We start from the raw sequence: 20,090 nt of genomic DNA on the forward strand, positions 1-20,090 counted from the left end.
CCCACTCCTCTTCTAGAGGGTGGCTCCCACCCTTACCCTCTGAAGGTGTCATGCTGCCAGGTACTTTCCCGACCTTCCTATCTACTAAAGTCAAGTTCATGCTTGCTGCTGCCACCTCCTGGCCATATCTTTGTTCTTAATCCGCCCCGAAATGCTCTAAGTGACTTCCTCTAGCACTTAATCAGATTCAGTAAGATGAGAGAACATAAGAAAGTTGAGGGAGCCGGTGAAATTATGGTGGGTTTCCTGGAACTGAAGACTGAACGCTGAGTAGGTGTTCTCCTGTCAAAGAAGGGGATAAGGACAATCACAGCCACGGGAACAGAATGTGCAAAGTTCTGAAAATATGGTACATTCTCCATACAACCCTAGAGGACTTCAGTGAGGCCACAGCATCACAGGCAGGGTGATGAGAAATGAGACCAGACAGGTTCACAGTAAGTAGGGCATATACATCACACCCAGGGGTTTATATTATTCTGGCAGCAATGGAGGCATTTTAAGCAAAGGAGTGAGTGATCAGAATTGCATTTTACAAAGATCAACCTGGCAGCAGTGTGGGAATGGTTTTGAGGAAAATAGTACTGGTAAAAGGTTGTCCAAAAAGAAGTCATTATAGTAGTATTGGTAAGAAATTATGATGCCTTGGGCCAAGGTGTGATATAAGCTATGAAAACTATACACACACAGATGCACATACATATAGTTTATTTATTTAGTTTATATTATATATTGTTTATATGTATATTATATATAGTTTCTTATGCATTATAAGTTTATAAGTATATAATAGTTTATTATGCATTATAATAAACTACATATAAATATTAATAAGCTATATATTACATATAATAAAATATATACATATATATTTAAGAAAAGAACTTAAAGGATTTTTTTCTAAAGATGATAAAAGGATAACCTCCAAGGATTTGGCTTGAGAAAATGAATTGCACTGTGGTACATGCATTAAAACTGAAACAGAGAATTCAGAAGGAGGCAGAAATTTTTTTGCTGTTCGGGCAACATTAATTATAACTTCGGACGTGTTGGCTTTGAGGTCTTTGGAGGCATTCAAATTGAACTTCCTGTAAGAGAGCTAACTAGAGCTGGGGATCCAACATTCAGAAAAGAGGTCTGGTTATGAGACAGAAATTTGGGTCCTGTGTCTGAGCAGTAGTTGAAGACAGATGTAATAGGAATGTCCAAAAATAGTGATAAAATGTATGAACCAAGGATGAATTTTTAGGGAACAACAACATGGGATTAGTGACTGCAGGCAGAGGAACATGCAAAAGAGAGGTAGTCAGGCAGAATGCTGTGTAGAAGTGAAGAGAGAAGAAAGACACGGGAAGAGGGGGGAAGGGACAGTTTCCACAATCTGTTTATAAAGTCTAACAATTATAAATTTAAATAATGGATTTTTGTTCTTTACTTGGAAGCATCAAAATTATTGGGATCCCATTATTGTCTTTGAGCTGTACTCTCCACAAGGTGGAATGTGGTCCACATGCCTCACGATTACCTAGGGTTGTGGGCTGAAATGCAGATTCTATATCTAGAAACTGTGAGTCAGTGGTCTAAGTTGGGGATCTAGGAATGCAGGTTTCTTGACTCTCCAGGCTTAGCTATGCATGTTAGTCCTACTTCCTTACAAGGAGCTTGAATTAAGAGCTCTTTTAAAATGAGGAAAGCAATAGAAAACCAGGATTTAAGATACCAAAGCTCTTTAATTCTACTTTCTGCAAGGTACTTAGACTAAGTTCATAGACAATAGTTAACTATAAAAGAAAGACCAACCAAGCCATCAGTTTCTGGGTCCTATTGCAAAGGTAAATCTATAGAAAAAGGTAAAACTATTGAAAAAAATAATCTATTTTTGGAAAACAAAATAGGTTTCATTTTTGAAACCATTTTCTCTATTTTTAATGGTCAAAAAAGACTCATAAAGTGATAATCTCTGTTGTCAATAAATAACAAAAGGAAATGAGAGAGCTTCAGCTATTCCAGTCAAGCCAGTAAAACTGAAAAGGCATACTAATTTTTAAATGGAAAGAAATTCTGAAACTATATCTTAAACTGTTCTTTCTTAACACGATAGTTAAAGAAGAAACAAGCCATTGAATGACCAACTGCTATGATAGAAATAACACAAGAAGCTTCATTAGGATAGGGACCACAGCTGCCTGGGTTGTCACAGCATGCCAGTCTTACAACAATGCCTGATAAATAAGGTACCCATAAATATAGTTTTAATAAATAGGTGTGATTATTAGTGTTCAAATACACATCTACTGTATAGCAACCCCTTGGCATTGACAAATGTATTTTACTTCTCTCAGCTAATTTCCCTGGAAGCTTGTTCTAACATTTCATAGGACAGTGCATGAAAAGTGGCTTACACAGCATAAGCAGTCCATAGACACAGAGGAAAACTGACCTTGCAGCTAAGGAGGCTTAAGTCAGGGCCTCTTGCTTGCACCTACCCCTTCCAGGGCCCTGCATGAGGCCCCGTCAATGAGTTAACATGGTCCTGTGACTTGGTAATGTCTGCAAAATAATAGCTTTATATTACTTTTATTTAGAAATGTCTCTTAAATGAGCTTTAGAGCCCACAAAACTTGTTTTTATCCATGAATATATGGTAGATATTATTACCAGCATGTGAGAAATAAATTACATATAATCTAGAGAAAATTCCTTATACATTATTGGCATGCGATAAATGTATTACTTTTGTGTATTTTGAGTTCTTTATTTACAACATAACATGTTCTAGTACGGTTATATGGTGGTTTATAAATACATCTAAAGTAAGTTACAATAAAAATAAGTGGGAAAAGGTATCAAAATAGAAGTTTTCTAACAGAACGGAGGAATATAAATCCATACACTTTCTAGCAGTCAAGGCAGAAAAGGAACTAAAATCCAGTACTCATTCAGCAGTGTCTGTAACACCACAGCAGAATAACTGCTAAATAGAAACTCAGCTATTTCCAGTGTGAAGTAAAATATTTATTCCAGGTATTTTTCTTTAAACGAATACTATAAGTCAGTGAACAATATCTTCAGGTTTGATTAGAGTATAATTAGGAACTGATAATATTAAAGCCCCTATAAGAAAAGTGTGATCCTCTGTATATCCCTATCTTTGATGTGTTATAAGTTATTTGTAGGCCAGGCGCAGTGACTCACGCCTATAATTCCAGTACTCTGGGAGGCCCAGGAGGGCAGATCACTTGAAGTCAAGAGTTCAAGGGCAGCCTGGCCAATATGGTAAAACTCTTGTCTCTACTAAAAAATACAAAAATTAGCCAGGAGTGCATGACTACTGTGCATGCCTGTAGTCCCAGCTACTCAGGAGCCTGAGGAAGGTGAATCGCTTGAACTAGGGAGGCAGAGGTTGCAGTGAGCCGAAATCACCCTACTGCACTGCAGCCTGGGCAACAGAATGAGACTCCATCTCCAAAAAAAAAAAAAAATTATGTATAAATGGTTGTAAAAAAATAAAAACATTTATGTGCGTAGTGGCACATACCTGTAGTCCCAGCTACTCAGGAGACTGAGATAAAAAGACTGCTTGAATCCAGGAGGCAGAGGTTGCAGTGAGACAAGATCGTGCCACCGCACTCCAGCCTGGGCAACAGAGTCAGACCCTGTTAAAAAAAAATAACAATAAGAAAGAAGATAGGAAAGGCCAGTTGATGACAGATAACATGCATTGTGAAAGGGAAGTACATTCGGATGGTAATAATTATAGCTACAAGAGGAAAACTTTATTGTGTAATGATGTGAGTAAGAAAGTGGTTAAAAACAGATATAAACATTTGGGTTGGAGAAATTGATTCAGGAAGTGTGTATATAAAATTATAGGAACAAACTCACCATTGTAATTTTCAAGTCTGAAACATAAAGTAGCCCAGAGGCCCTAATATTGAAACTTAGCAACTTAAGGAATAAAAGGGCATTCCACAGGTAAATAATGGGATACCTTTAATCCTTTAAATGACACATTTTTTTGTAATAAGAAAGCTTGATTAAAAATTTAATATTTTTTATGCACAGCATCTGAAATTTGAATCCCCTCCATCAGTAATAGGCAAACTTTCTCTGTAAAAGGCAAGAGAGTAATATCTTGAACTAAGATTGCTGCTGAACTGTTACACAAACTATTTGCATGTAAATTAAAGGAGTGAAAAAGTAAATATTGAATGGGTTTTGCGGGCCTTCGGGTCTCTGTTGCAGCTACTGCACAGTGGTGGAAAGTAGCCAGAAACAATAAATGAAAGAGCCATGCCTGTGTGCCAATAGTTTATTTATAAACACTAAAATTTAAATTTTCTATAACCTTCTTGTGTTACAAAATGTTATGTATGCTCCAGATTTTTTTCAACCACTTAGAAACACAAAAATCATTTTTTAAATAGTGAACTGTTCAAAAAGAAGTAAGGTTGAATTTTGCCATTAAGACAGTTTGCGGGCCAAGCGAGGTGGCTCACAACTGCAACGCCAGAACTTTGGGAGGCCAAGGCAGGTGGATTATCTGAAGTCAGGCGTTCAAGCCAAGCCTGGTGAAACCCCGTCTCTACTAAAAATACAAAAATTAGCCAGGTGTGGTGACAGATGCCTGTAATCCCAGCTACTTGGGAGGCTGAGTCAGGAGAATCACATGAGCCCAGGAGGTGGAGGTTGCAGTGAGCCGAGACCACACCACTGCACACCAGCCTGGGCGACAGAACAAGACTGTGTCTCCACAAAAAATAAAAATTAAAAAATTTAAAAAGACATAGTTTGCTAACTACCTCTGGACTAGATATGATGATTTAATGAGACTACTTTTTCCCACCAACACAGTAATAATCTTAATGAGTTATCAATTTTAATGAACATAAAAACAGACGGCTAGGAATAAAGTCCTCCTAATTTAATTCAAAATGTTATTTTTTTATTTTAAACAAAACATAAGACATATCAAAGAATAATTTATCATATCTTGAGAAAATACTTTTAATAATATGATGTAAACTTATTATATTCCTTGTTGGAATTTTGGGAATAAGCACCAAGATATATGTAAGTAGTCTTTGCTTTCTTTAAAATAATTTTGAAAAAAAATTGTCTCCTTTTTTTTCAACTGCATATCTATTTAAATGCCTGATTGACACTGAGAGAATTGTTTGAAGGTAATTTAACCTTTTATAAATTCTTAACTGTATAGATAGCTTGATATCATTAATACATAAATATATGACAAAATTTGAAAGTAAAGCTCATATTGCCTGAAGCTTTGCCACTCACCTTTTAAATATAAAATAAACATTCAATATTTATTTTTTTACTCCTTTAATTTACATGCAAATAGTTTGTGTAACAGTTCAGCAACAATCTTAGTTCAAATAATCATTTTTGCAATTAACTATTTTAAATGATTTCCACCTAAAACTTTTAAACTTTAAAATAAAATTTACATATGCATATTTCAATTTTAAACCTTTTTTGTTTTTTTCCCCCTATCAGGAATATTTTTGTATGTATGTGGACTGATGTGTCATTTCTTTAGTAGTGAGGCCCAGGCCAGCACAAGCAAATTGAATGCACATAAATTATCTAATTTACCTCCATGATATGAGAACACAAATTGTCAGATAGTGGAGATCCTAAATTTCCCGTCTCCAGTATTCAATACTTCAGAATCTTTCATATAACAAACAGGTAAACTTACCTTCTCTTAGAATGTCATACTTTCCTTCTGTTTCAATAAAATAGAGCTGCCTCCTCCCATCAGAGGCTAATTCTTTCGCATACAATATGGATCTAAATCTCTCTTGATTTTTTTTCTTAAGAGAAATTCAATAGATAGATCTGTTTTCTCCATATGTGAACTTTTATTCTCAATGAATTCTTTCTGATTAGAGGTTGTTGGTTTTGTTATTACTGTTGATGTTTTAGACCTCAGTTAGGACCAAATTCAATCAGTTATGATCCTGTTTCATTATATACTCTCATCATGAGTCCATTCATGAGCCTATTTTACTTAATTAGCTACTTAGTATGTTATTTTAAATAATGTTATAAGCATACCTAACACCTCCAAACAAAACAAATGGCAGGATCTTGACCTACATCTAAATATTTAATCTCCCTGTCTGATGTAGCATCAGTCTGAATTTTCTGCTTATCATTATGTGCTTTTTAAAATATACATTATCACTATATATATTACTAAAAGTATATTTTCTTATTTTAATGTTATTTTGAAAGTATCATTTTCTATTCTCTATCTGGTATGAGATAAAGATCTAATTTCATTTTTCTGCATGTGAATACCCATTTTTCCCAGCACCATTTATTAAAGAGACTATCCTTCCCCACGTTTGTTCTTGGCATCTTTGTTGAAGGTCAATTGACTATAAATGTGTGGGTTTATTTCTGGGCTCTCTATCCTGTTCTATTGGCCTAGTCATGTGTGTGTGTGTTTTTTTTTTATGCCAGTATCATGCTGTTTTGATTATTACAGCTTTGTAGTAGATTTTGAGATCAGGTAATGTGATGCTTGCAGGTTTGCTCTTTTTGCTTGAGATTGCTTTGACTATTCAGGGCCTTTTGTGGTTCTATACAAACTATAGAATTTCTATTTTCATGAAAATATTTTTGGAATATTGATAGATATTGCAATTAATCTATAGATCCCTTGGGGTAGTATAGACATTTTAATAATATTAATTCTACTAGTCCATGAACATGATATATTCTTCCACTTACTGGCATCTTCTTCAATTTCTTTCATCAATGTGTTACAATTTTTTGGTACGCGTATCTTTCACCTCTTTGGTTAAATTTATTTCTAAGTATTTTTAGCTATTATAAGTAGCTATTGATTTCTTTTTCAGACAGTTAGTGCATAGAAATGCTGCAACCTTTTGTATGTTGTTGTAACTTGCAACATTCATTTACTAGTTCTTGCAGTTTTTTGGAGGTGTCTTTAGCATTTTCTATATACAAGATTATGTCATCTGCAAACTTTTTTTTTTTCCTTTCTGATTTGGATGCCTTTTGTTTGTTTGCGTTGTTGTTGTTTTTTGCCTAGTTGTTCTGAGTAGGACATCCGGTACTACATTGAATAGAAGTGGTGAGAGTGGGCATCCTTGCCTTAATTCTCATCTTAGAGGAAAAGCTTTCAACTTTTCATCATTAGGTATGGTGTAACCTGTGGGCTTGTTATATATGGTGTTAAGTTACATTCCTACTGTACATAATTTGTTGAGGGCTTCTATCATGAAAGGATGTTGAATTTTCCCAAATGTTTTTTTCTGCATCTGCTAAGATGATCGTATAGTTTTGCCCTTTATTCTGTATCTATGGCATTGCATTTAACGATTTGTGTATGTTTAACTCTCCTTACCTCCCAGGAATAAATCCTATTTGATTTTGGTGACTGATCCTTTTAATGTGCCAGCAAATTCTATTTACTATTGTTGCTGAGGATTTTTTGGATCTATGTTCATCAGGGATATGAGGTTGTAATTTTCTTTTCTCATAGTGTCCTGGTCTGACTTTGTTATCAGGGTAATACTGACCTTATAAAAACAGTTTGGAAGTATTTCCCCCTCTTAAATTTTCTGGAAGACTTTGAGAAGGATTGGCATTAGTTTGTAAAAGTTTGTTTGGTAGAAATCAGCAACGAAGCTGGTCCAGGGCTTTTCCTTGATGTTGGTTTTTATTACTGACTAATATTACCCATTTTGGTCAGTTCAAATTTGTTCAGGATTCAGTTTGGTAAGTTGCATATTTTTAGGAATTTATTCATTTATTCTAAGTTAACTAATTTGATGACATATAATTGTTCATAGTAGTCTGTTAGGATTCTTTGTATTCCTGTGGTATCATTTGCAATGTTTCCTCATACATTTCCGGTTTTCTGTCTTTTCTCTTTTCGTTCCTTAGACTAAAATTTTATCAATTTTGTTTAGGTTTGAAAACGTATTTTTAATTTCATTGAGCTTTTCTGCTGTTTCTTTTTTGTTTCTATTTTATGTATTTCTGCTCTTATCCTTGTTGTTTCCATCCTTCTACTAACTTGGATTTAGTTTGTTCTTTTTCTAGTTCCTTGTATTATAGCGTTATATTGTTTTAGAGCTTTCTTTTTCTTTTTATTTAATCCTTATGTAGGTGTTTACTGCTATAAGCTTCCCTCTTCAAGCTGTTTTTTTCTGCATCCCATAAATTGTCTTGTTGTGCTTGCATTTCTGTTAGTCCCAAGATATTTTAAAATTCCTTTTAAATTTCTTCTTTGATCCATTTGCTGTTTAGGAGCATGTTTTTAATTCCCGTGTATGTGTGAATTTTCCTAATTTATTTTTATTGTTGATTTCTAGTTTCATGTCATTGCAATTAGAAAATATACTTGATATGACTTCAGTCTTCTTAAATTTGTTAAGGCTTGTTTTGTGACCCAATATATGATCAGTCTTAGTGAATGTTTCAGGTGCACTTGAGAAGAATGTATATACTGCTGCTGTTAGAGGGAATGTCCTATATTTGTCTCTTAGTCCATTTAGTCTAAAATGTATTTCAAGTCCAATGTTTCTTCCACTTAAATTACGGAGCTAGTATTTTATTGTGTTTCATTGCAGCTTACGCATATTGATTACCTATATAGTATTCCATTGTTAAGAGTGTATCACACTTTTATTCTTCCATTTAGAAGAATTAAGTTACTTATAGGATTTTGCCATCATAAAAATCATTTCTATCAACGTTCCTATATGTCTCCTATCAGTATATGCAAGAACTTCTCTTGAATATGTACCTAGATATGGAATGGTTAAACCGCAGCATATATGAATCCTGACTTTAGGCTACATCTATCCACTTTCCCAACAGCAGATCCTGTAGATCCACAACTTTTCCTATGCTTGGTATAGACAGGATTTCTTATTTTTTCCTATAGGATGGTCATAAAATCATATTTAATTGTGGTTTTGAATTGCATTCCCTCATGACCAATAATATTAACTTTTCTCCATATATTTCTTAACATATATTTTTGGTGAACTGCCTATTTATATCTTTTGCCAATGTTGCTATTGTATTATTTGTGCTTATATTTTGTTAATACTAATTTAATTGCGTGTTGTGACTATTTTTTGAGTTTGCAACTTAGATTTGAAATTCATTTAATTTCAAAATTAACCTTGGATATACAAAAGGGATTAATTTTAATATTTTAAGTTTAGTAATCTTCTATTTTACAGAAAATTATTTTTAAGCCTTAAGACATTGCTTATATACTGAAGTCTAAAAATAGTCACTCACTTTTTTCAGTGCTTGAATGATATATTATATTTTTTTACATTTATTCCTAAATCTGTATAGAGGAGATTGTTCTAAATGGTGTGAGGTAGAAATCCAGTTTCAACATTTTTTCATAAAAAATATTTCTTCCTACTCAATACAACTGAACACATACATGCATCGGTCAGTTTCCAGAATCCGTTATGGTGGTAAGTTTGCTTATTGTGAGCCACAACCACACTGTAATACTTGCCACCACTTCATAAAAGTCATAGTAACTGTTCTAATTCTTCCGCACACTCTCTCCCTCTTTTACTTCTGGGATATTCTACAATTGTCTTCTTAAGTTCCCTGACAAATCCTGTTTGAACTTACATTGAGTCCAGAGATCATTTTAAAAAGAAACAGCATCTCTATAATTTAAAAAGTCTTTCTATATATACACATGGTTTACAGCTCAATTTATTTAGTCTTTTTCTCAACAATGCTTTTGTATCTCTCAATAATGCTTTTATAATTTCCGCAGGAAAGATCTTCAACATATTTCATTAAATTAATTGCTGGGTATTTCATATAAGTCATAGTCTCGAAATGGTGCATCCTTTTTAATTATACTTTCTAGTAGCTTATTGCTTATGTATATACATACATTTATTATTGTTTCTCTAGTCATCATATATCCTACCAATACTGCAAACTCTCATTATTTCAAATAACATCTCTGTGTATTCTTTATGATTTTCCATGTAAACTTAAATATAGACACACTAACTTTGAAGCTGTCTTCTTCACTTTACAAAGTATTCAGAGCTATAACTTTCTATCTTCTTACTACTTTATAGCCCTTCCCAATTTTGATGCATATGGCTTTATCATTCAGTTTTAAATCTCTCTAATTTTCATGATGATTTCTTCTTAAATTCATGCCTTAGAGAGCTTTGTCTTTCTAAATATTCAGTGATTTTTTTAAGTTTAATTCTTACTATTTAATTCCCAATTATTTTGTGATCAAAGATTATGATCTGTATGAAAATTATTTTCTGAAATATAAATTGCTTTTATGTCTTAATATCTAATCAATTTTATAAATATTCCATGTGTGCTTAAAATAAAATGTGCATTCTTTTCATTGTTGAATGCATAAATCTCTTTTATGCTCTTTCAATTCTATTTTAAAAACAAGTAGTCCATCTGTTCTAATATTTCTACTTCTGTACAAATGTGTAATCTAGCAGTATTTTTAACTGATTGTGCTCCCCGACTGTCTTATTTTGGCCCATGAGCATATTTTATCCCAGGAGATAAAATGTGGAATCCCTGGAAATATGTGTCTGTGTTTCTGTGGAATGGGGAAAGATTTACTCTAGATTTCATCCCTGAGTAGCTGTAGGAAAGAGACCGGCAACTTAAGATCTTAACAAACATATTAAGAGACATAAGAAAATTGAAACAAGAAATTATGGCAGCTAGTCTTTCAAGCATATGCATGGGACAGATGAGCCCAAGGGTAACCTTAAGTACCTGTGTATAATGCTAAGCACACAAGACCTACCAGAGATCTACTTATATTCTGTAAAAACTCTTGGGTCCAATTCCATCCTTTTTTCCCACAGGAAGAAGCAGCTACAGGAGGATTACTCCTTAGACCTGTGCTTCAAAAGAGGCACGTAAATCCCTATGGCACCATGAAAAAATGCAGATTTTAGTCTAGGAGGCCCTGGTGCAACCTGAGATTCTGCATTTCTACAATCTCCCAGATGGTGTTTATGTTGCTGGTCCTAGACCAAACTTCAGGTAGCCCAGGCTAGATTAAAATTCTCCTGCTTGGAGAAGGAGTCAGAAAGCAACTACACATAGTATTGACTACTGGTTTTCTGGTTTTTCTCATGTTCTTCCAATGAGAAAATGAGGGCTTCTGCACCGTGATAAATTTATTCCTGAGAACACCTAGACTAGAGTTGTTTAGGGCAAAAGTAGAGGCCAGCCTTATTTGTCCTAAGGCAGGGTCAGAGGAGAAACAAATGCTTCCAACAATTCTTTTATTTTATACAACCACAGGAGTACAGGGTTGACTCCCGCCCTGAGACAAAGCCACTATTCTATAAATATGTACATAAAATCTTTCTCTTTCTCACTCTTTCTCTCTAAATACACACACACACACACACACACACACACACACACACACCCCATCACCACCACCACCACATATTTCTACATTTTCCCTGTTTCTCCTTTCTACATTTTCTGTTTCTCCTTTCTACATTTTCTGTTTCTCCTTTCTACTTCCTCAGGGCAAATTGTGTGGGAAGGAGGGAGAGAATGCAAACTAGCTCATTACTTTGGTCAGGGCCCACTGGCTTCAAACAGCGGAAACAGGCAAATAAAAATAATGTTTTATATTCCAACATCTATGACTCATCTCCTCAACCCTTTTACAGTGAGCCTTCACAGGAGTTGTCTATATTAGTTGCCTCCCAGTTTTTGCTTCTGAATCACTTCTTAATTCATTGAAACAGGTTTTTAAATCCACCAATCCACTAAAAGAATGCTAGCAAAGATTGATAATAACTACACGTCACAAAGAACACCAGACAATATTTTATTGTAATGATTAAATGTGAAAGCTCTGTGTTTAGAATACTGGCTATGGAACATTGGTGAGGATAAAAGAATTGATAAATAAAAACTCTCTAAACAGTGTCAAGACATAGTAAATACTTCAATATACTGACCAACGTGATCCAACTTCACTTTTTGTCATCATTCAACTCTGTTGTTTTGTCTTCATTCAATGCTTGAAATATTCCCTCTTTAGTTTCTGATAACTCATTCTTCTGAATTTCTTCTGACCTTTCTGATTATTTCTTCTCTTTCTATTTTTAAGACCCATATTTCTCTAATTGGCCTTTGGATACTAAAGATCTACAAGTCTAGTTCCCATAATCTCTTTTTATCTCACTCCAAATGGGCTTCTGTAAATGATCTCATCTGCACCTGTAGCTTCAATTACCACATCTACAGAAATGACTCACATTTATTTTTATTCCAAGCCCAGACCTTTCTTTGGACCATCAGATGCATTAATGAACTACATATTTGACATGACTTGTGTGAAGTGACATCAGCATATCAAATTGAGCATTTCCAAAATCAAACCCATCATCACCCCTCACTCTAAATCTGGAGTTCTTCGAAAGTTCCCAGTGTCCATGAAAAACCATTCTTGTGCAAGCCAGAATCTCATATCAACATAAATCCTCCACTAAGTGCAACTCCTCTTACCCCAATGTACCTTGAACATCCACCCCATTCTCTCCATTTCCACATTATCTACTACAAATTTCTGTCTTCTGTGGCTTCAACTCTAGAAATAGCTCCTTTACTGTCTACACTCACCCAGTTTGAATGCCTAACAAACTTCACACCACAGTATAATCAGAATTATCTTTCAAAACATAAATCTGATGATGATACAGCTCTCTTCAAATCCATCAAAGGCTCTGCAGTGCAATTTGGCAGGCAAAAAATGTCTTTACTTTGCCTATGGACTTCCACATGATTTAGTCCCTACTTTCCCCATTAGCATTAGCTGGAAACATGCAACTTTATACTCTTTGATTCAATCACATTATTTACCTCATCACTTCCTTTTTTTTTTTTTTTTCTGCCATTTCTCCCTTACAGGGTCATTGCACATGCTATTCCCCATGTCTGCCATGTTTGTCCTCCTCTCTTGACTTAGTTAATACCTGCTCATACTTCTGATCTCAATTCACATACCTTTCTCTGTTACAGCCTTCCTTAACCTCCGAACCAGTCCAAATCACCCACTATGGGCTCAGATTATGCTCTATGTAACCCTCAGTGTAGTATATTGTGACCACATGTCTCCATTGCAATTTTACCTTTGCTTGCATAATCATGTGATTTGCATGATATCTTTTCTCAGAGGAAAGGTCTGTTTGGGCAGAAACCATCACTTTTAACAAAGGACATGGCAGTTAGTATGTATTCAGTGAATACATGTTGAATAAAATGTTATTAAATAAAATAAAATTACTATGTATACATTCCAAACTGTAGGACTACATTAATTACAGGAAGGATTACCAACTTATAACTGAAACTTAACAGAACTGGTTTTAGGACTGGTTCTGGTCCAGCCTTTCCATGGGCTCTCTCTACTTTATACTACCATGTGGTTTTACTTCCAAATAGAAAAATAGATCTTTAGCTCTAGTCTTTTTTTTTTTCCTTTTCCTCCTATACCATCATGCTTTATGCCTTCTCTTCCTTTTCTACAAGATATTGGCTTGACATTGGAAAGTAATCAGTGTAATTTCACACCGTTAAAATAAAAAGGACAAAAATCATGTAATCCTTTTAACAGATGCAAAAAATTACTGATAAAATTTAGTGCATATTTATAATAAAACTTCTTAAGAAATTAGAAATAAGGGGATGTTCTTTATTGTGATAAAGATGAACCACCACAAACTCCATAAGAAACATGTCGATAATAAAATAAACAACTTTTTCTCATTATATTGGAAATGAAACAAAGATGCTTACTCACCAATTATATTCAGCATTGTATAGGAAGTCCTAGCCACCGAAATACGATAAAAAGATAAAACCACTGAAAAAAGTCTCCTTATTTGTAGATTATTGAGAAAAGTACAAAACATAGTCCTGCACCACATAATGACATTTCTGTCAACAACAGGCAACATACACAATACTGTTCCCATAGATGATAATAGAGCTGGAAAATTTTTATTACCTGTTGATGTAATTGCTATCGTACCTTTGCAGTGCAACTCATCACCTATTCTATCTTTAGACGTTTACATACCACAAATACAACCATGGGTTCCTTAAAACAGGAATCCTTTCTGAGAAACATCTCGTTGGGTGATTTTGTTGTTATGCAAACATCATAGAATATACACAAACCTAGGTGGTATGGCCTAATACATACCTAAGTTGGATGGTATAGCCTATTGCTCCTGGGCTACAAACCCGTATGGCATGTTACTGCACTGAATACTGCAGGCAGTTATAACACAATGGTAAGTATTTGTGTATCTAAACCCAGGAAAGGTATAGTTAAAATACAATACAGTCTTAAGAGAGCACTGTTATACATGCAATGCGATGCAATATGCATTGACTGAGACGTTACGTCCACATGACTATACCTGATATTCTCAGTCCCTCAAGTTATTTGCCTTACACAACCGCTTCAAGGTGACCGCCTTTCTGTGGGAGAGCTAGATACAATCTACTTCACTTGCACCACTGACCCCCATACCGGACATAGACTGCGGAGTCTGCTAGCAGTGACCACCCTCAGTCACAGCGTGACTCCGTGGAGCTGGTGCCTGCTTGCTGGAAACCCACCAATTAGAACTCCCCATGCGTGGACACTTACCTGCTTGGATAATGCCCTGGATCCCAATAATGTTTTAGTCCCTTTCTCTGTCCCTTGCTCCCCACTCAATGGTTGAGTGCCTGTGTCCTACAGTGCCCCTCTTCCTGCTGCCTTGCAGGATGTGCTGCCCTCTGCTGTCCAGGATCTGCAGGGAGGACACTGCTTCTGTCATTTCACGTGTTTTGTTCAGTAGGCCCCTCCGTGTCTTGCCCAACACCCACACCCACACATAGCTTCTCTGGGTCAGGACTCTTTTAGAGAGTGGCTAGGACAGGAATGCCCAGAGAGTCTGCCAGTTTATACAAGCTTCCTATGAAAGGGATGCTTGGTCATGGGCCAGACGCTTGGGCTTCAGGCCATGAACCAGAATACAGAAGCATACTGGCCGGGCGCGGTGGCTCATGCCTGTAATCCCAGCACTGTGGGAGGCTGCGGCGGGCGGATCACGAGGTCAGGAGATCGAGACCATCCTGGCCAACATGGTGAAACTCCTTCTCTACTAAAAATACAAAAATTAGCTGGGCGAGGTGGCGTGTACGTGTAGTCCCAGCTACTCGGGAGGCTGAGGCAGGAGAATTGCTTGAACCGAGAGGCGGAGGTTGCAGTGAGCCGAGATCACACCACTGCACTCCAGCATGGCACCTGGTGACAGAGCAAGACTCTGTCTCAGAAAATGAATAAATAAAATAAAAGAAGTGTCCTACAAAGGCACACTCCTCCATGGCTAAATCCTAAATGCTCAGCATAGGGTTAGAGTTGACTGCCGCTCTCCAGAGAGCACTCAATATCAAATTAGAGGAAAATACCACAGAAATTGTTTTATCGGAAAATAATTTAGCTAACCAATTTTCTTTTCATTACTGTGCACGTTTTGTCTTCCTTACATTCATTTATAGCCTACATTTTCCTTTATATTTAAATTGGGTTTCTTGGAGGTAACATATATTTGTAACTTCTTTCTCATCTAATGTTATGATCTCTACTTTCAGAGCATTTAACTCATTTAAATTTAATTATCAATATAATTGAATTTAAATTTATCGTATTGCCATTTGTTTTCTATTGGCCTAATTGTTATTTTTTCACTGTTCCTGCCTTCCTTTGGATTAATTGGGTAATTTTTGTGATTTCACCTTACCTCCACTACGAGCTTACTAGTTAGATCTTCCTGTTTGATTTTTTATAGCTGCACTGGGGTTTACAGTATCTGTCTTTAACTTATCATAATCACCTTCAAATAATATTCAGCCATTTCACTATAGTTCAGGAACCTTACAACGCTATACTTCCATCTGTCTTATCCTGTCTTTTGCATCATTATGTTGTATATTTTATTTCTATATTTGCTATATAGCCCACAATGCATTGTTATTGTTAATATTTTTTCCTTCAATACTGCAAAGGTGTTACCCAATTTTCTTTTGTCTTGCTGAGTTCCTGATGAGAAGTCTGCTCTCATTCATAACTCTGTTCCCTTTCTGTAATATATCCTATTTCTTCAGCTACATGTAAGACTTTACTCTTTATTACTAGTTTTTAGAAATTTGATTGTGATTCCCTTGAATTTGTTGGTATTTTTCTATACAGGGTTTCTGAGCTTCTTGAATCTGCAATTTTTTACAGTTTTTATTAATGTTGGTAAATTCGGGGCCATTATTTTAAAAACTATATTTTCTTCCCGTCTCATGCTGGTCCTCCAGTTTCATGAATGATTGCCTGCTTGATATACCACAGCTCATTTAGGATCAGTTTACTTTTTTTTTTTTTGAGATGGAGTCTCACTCTGTGGCCCAGGCTGGAGTGCAGTGGCATGATTTCAGCTCACTTCAACCTCCGCCGCCTGTTTCAAGTGATTCTCCTGCCTCAGCCTCCCAAGTAGCTGAGATTACAAGTGCCAGCCACTGCACCCAGCTAATTCTTGCATTTTTAGTAGAGACGGGGTTTCGCCATGTTGTTCAGGCTGCTTCCCAAAGTGTTGGGATTACAGTGTGAACTACCACACCCAGCTGGCTTACTTTTTGTTACTCTCTTGTCTCTGAGCTTCACTTCAGATGGTTTCTCTTGCTATGCCTTCATGGTCACTGATCTGCGCTGTATAATGTATTATTAATTCTATTCCTTGTATTTTTTATTTAGGATAATGTATTTCTTATCTCTATAAATTCCATTTAATTTCTTTTTCCCCCTACTTGTTCACGATTTTTTCTTCTTTTGGTCTACCTCCTTGACTATATCAAATCAATGTAATGTCTCCTAAGTTGTTGTCTCCTAGTTCCATTGTTTCTGTTATTTCTCAAGTCTGTTGGTCAATTTTCTTCAGGTTATGGCTCATATTTTCTGACATTTGTACATACTTATTGTTCTGTGTTCCATTTTCTGGGCTTTCTTTAAATAGCACTATTCTAAGTTCTGGCACACAGTTCAATGTCATACGTTTGATCTTTTCAATGCTTACTTATAAACGTGTTAGGTTATCTCCTAGCAGCCTTTATGCTAGAATTAAGTTAACCCCACTATGAAGGTGATGCCCTTTGAAGACTCTGCCTTATGTCTTATAGGGTCTTTCTCCTTTAGGTTGATAATAACACAAATTATTGCCAGCCCAGTGCAAGCTCTGAAAATTGTTCTGCCTATTTCTTCCCAGTGCCTTTTTCTCTGTCATATGCAGATTAGTATTTAGTCAATAATCTGCAGACCTCTGGACTCATTTGTTTTGTTGCTCCTTCCTCTCTGGCACTTTGCCCCACACATACTGACTGCTTTGGCCTCTCTGAGCTCTGACCATTGTCTCCTGAACTACAGGAAACCACCAGGTTTTATTATATGATTTCCACCCATCCCTGTGCTTTGGCAGCTCAGGCAGTGACTTAGGGCACCAGTAGTGTACACCTCATGTGGTTCTCTTCCCTCAGGGATTATAGTCCTATATGTCTTATAGTCTAATATATGCAAATTATTGTTTCCTGTATTTTACTTTTCTAGTTGTTGAAGTAGGAGGATAAATCCAGACCTGGTTCAACCATAATGGCTAGAAGCAGAAATTTTCCAGATGCCTCTAGTATTTTCAACTATAAATATTCAATACAAATAAACATGGACCATGTAATGATCCTTTCCACACTGTCTCCTTATACGGCCTTCCTTATCATCTATAAGAACCATTTTTGCCTTGTTAAGACAATGCATACACAAAAAGGAACTAAACACATTTGGTCCACATCTGACCTTCCCAGTTGCCACCAACTCTGGGACTCCTGCGTACTGACAATCATGGGCTGAGCACACCGTCGGAGGCATGATGCTATCCCTTTAACATCTGAACACAAACAAAAGTGAAATTTCCTTTTCCTTGTTTCTCTTTAGCACAACAATCATAGTTCACTGAGTTCTCAAGCTCCTGGGCTCAAGCGACCCCACCACCTCAGCCTTCTGAGTAGCTGGGACTGCAGGCACAAGCCCCCATGCCAGCTAATGTTTTTAAATATTTTTGTAGAGACGGGGGTCTCACTACGTTACCCAGGCTGATCTCAAACTCCTGGACTCAAGCAATCCTCCTGCCTTGACCTCCCAAAGTACTGGAATTACAAGCATGAGTCAGTGCATCCAGCCAATAGGCTTTGTGTGTATTTGTTTTCTTTTTGAGATGGAGTCTTGCTCTGTCACCCAGGCTGGAGTGCAGTGGTACAATCTTGGCTCACTGCCACCTTCACCTCCCAGGTTCAAGTGATTCTCCTGCCTCAGCCTCCTGACTAGCTGGGATTACAGGCGTCCACCAGCACGCTCAGCTAATTTTCCGTAGTTTTAGTAGAGACGGACTTTTAGCATGTTGGCCAGGCTGGTCTCAAACTCCTGGCCTCAAATGATCTGCCCTCCTTGGCCTCCCAAAGTGCTGGGATTACAGGCATGAGCCACCATGCCCAGCCACCAATAGGTATTTTTAAAAAGGAAAGTTCATTAATAACAAAAGGGAAGAAAAAAAGGGAACCATAGAAAACAATACAAATAGTTTACAAAGGATTTTCAGAGTAGATCTGTGAAAACCTATACACAGTTAACCTTAGTACGGCACAGGTTCAAATGTACAGGCCCACTTCTATGCAGATTTTCTTCTGCCTCTGCCACCCCTGAGACAGCAAGGCCAACCCCTCCTCTTCCTTCTCTTCTCAGCCTTCTCAATGTCAAGACACGGAGGATAAAGACCTCTATGATGCTCCACTTCCACTTAATGAATAGTAAGTATATCTTCCCCTCCTTGGGATTTTCTTAGTAACATTTTCTCTAGCTTACATTGTTGTAAAAATATAGCCTACAATGCATAAGACATACAAAATATGTGTTAGTTGACTGGTTATATCATTGGCAAGGCATCTGGTCAACAGTAGGCTATTAGCAAAGCTTCAGGGGACTCAAAAGTTACATTTGAATTTCTGACTTTGTGGGAGGTCACTGCCCCTAGCCTCTGCATCATTCAATGGTCGATTCTATATTCCATGCTAGCCAAGAAAAAGAGACTTATAAGCTATAAGCAGGCTGTCTGCCTTTCCACCCCGTTCCTGGCTGAACCTATCCCCTTCTCGCCACTGAGAAACAGCCTTTGGCATCCTAATACCGCTTTGCCACTTTACTTACTTAATGTCTTCATACCTAATTCTACGTCTTAAACTTTTCATATACAGAAGCTGAATGGGATTGTGGTGTCTGACACAAAGAAATATAAAAGCTTACAGGCAATACCCCATCTTCATGTGGTAGGGCACAGTGTAGTCTCAATTTTACACTGAGATTGCACCTTAATGATAGCTTTTGTGCAAACATTATATTCATAAACTAATCAGGGTTTTATTATCTCGCAACACCTCCTTCCACACTGCCCACTGGAAATCTGATCTTATAATAACAGCATGATCACTGACCACATTAATATTCCACAGTCATTTCTTCTTTTCTAAATGTGTGCAATGGTACCCGAAAGAAAATGATACTGTTTTTATACCTAGAAATTAAAGCATAATTCCCAAGGAAACCATGACCCTTAAGAGAAACACAGGATTTGACTGCCCTGGAGTTGTTGGGGGTTTTGTTTGTTTTTGTTTTTGCCTTTAAGAGTGGTATATCGTTGTCTATTGCTGTTGTATTAAATTACTACAAATTCAGAAGCTTAAAACAACATGAATGTATAATCGCCGAATTTTGCTGGTCAGAGGTCTGCATCGGATTGACTGATTTCCTTACTCTGATGTCAGCCAGCCTGGGGTCTCATCTGGAGGCTCTGGGGTACAGTCCATTTTCAAGCTGCTTATTCTTATTCAGGTTGTTGACAGAATTCAGTTCCTTGCAGTTGCAGGGTTGAGGTTCTCAT

This window comes from Sapajus apella, unplaced genomic scaffold, assembly GCF_009761245.1.
Source record: "Sapajus apella isolate SASKATOON/1434 unplaced genomic scaffold, GSC_monkey_1.0 scaffold49, whole genome shotgun sequence".
NCBI lineage: Eukaryota > Metazoa > Chordata > Mammalia > Primates > Cebidae > Sapajus > Sapajus apella.